At 41.9% G+C, this 1,098-nt stretch overlaps 1 non-coding gene across 1 annotated transcript; it reads right to left on the bottom strand.

The window, feature by feature from the left end:
* Positions 1 to 254: 254 nt before the first annotated feature.
* LOC143437177 (small nucleolar RNA SNORA17) lies at positions 255 to 387 on the bottom strand. Its single transcript, XR_013106793.1, has one exon. It is a non-coding gene; the product is annotated as a small nucleolar RNA SNORA17 (small nucleolar RNA).
* Positions 388 to 1,098: the final 711 nt, after the last annotated feature.

Below are 1,098 nucleotides of genomic sequence, written 5' to 3'. Positions count from 1 at the left end.
CAGTTCTGCCTCTCTTCAAACATCTGCCTCTCTGTACACACATCCTTCTGTTTCTCTTTCTCTTCCATTTCTCCATCACTTACTTGTTCCTCTTAGTGGTGCCAGGGGTCTCTGAGTATCTGGGGTTAATCCCCTCCGGGGCTCAGGGGTCCAGGCAGGGTTCTCCTAGTCTCTGGCTCACACCCCTTCCTGGGAGACCTCCAGATCTGCATGGTGCTGGACTGTTGGCCATCTCAGGCTTGCTTTTTTCAGGGACTGGTAGGCTACAAATCATTCAGATGTTCACAGGTCAGAACACTGAGCACAGGCACAGCCTCTCTCCTCTCTGCCTCCTACTGATGCACATGTGACTGACACAGAGCCACACCTGCAAAGCCTCTAGACATTTTTTTCTTATTTTTTATTTAAATTATTTATTTACTTTACACCCAGATCTCAGCTTCCCCTCCCTCCTCTCCTCCCAGCCCCTCCCTCTTATCTTCCCCCATCCACCCTTGTTGAACCATCCCTGCATCTCTGGGATGAAGCCTACTTGATCATATTGCATGATCTTTTTGATGTATTCTCGCATTAAGGATTGAATATTTTTGTATCGGTGTTCATAAGCAAGATTGGCCTGAAATTCTCTTTCTTGGTTGAATCTTTGTGTGGTTTAGGTATCAGCGTGACTGTGAACTCAAAAATGAATTTGGCAGTGTTTCTTCAGTTTTTATTTTGTGGACTAATTTGTGGAATATTGGTATTAGCTCTTTTTTGAAAGTCTGATAGAATTCTGAGCTAAAACCGTCTGGCCCTGGGCTCTTTTTTTGTTGGGAGACTTTTAATGGCTGCTTCTATTTCTTTAGGGATTATAGTTTTATTTATGTTATTTACATATTGATTTCCTCGAAGAGCTAACTTTTTGTTTCCCTGATTCTTTGTATTGTTCTCTTTGTTTCTATTTTATAGATTTCAGCCCTGAGTTTGATTATTTCCTGCCATCTACTCCTCTTGGGCGTGTTTGCTTTTTTTGTTCTAGAGCTTTCAGGTACGTTAAGTTACTAGTATGATACCTCATTAATTTCTTTATGAAGACACTCAGTGCTATGAACATTTCTC

The sequence above is a fragment of the Arvicanthis niloticus genome, chromosome 23, assembly GCF_011762505.2.
Source record: "Arvicanthis niloticus isolate mArvNil1 chromosome 23, mArvNil1.pat.X, whole genome shotgun sequence".
Lineage (NCBI taxonomy): Eukaryota > Metazoa > Chordata > Mammalia > Rodentia > Muridae > Arvicanthis > Arvicanthis niloticus.
Note: the sequence above shows the minus strand (reverse complement) of the source record. Positions and strands in the feature narration are given on the sequence as shown.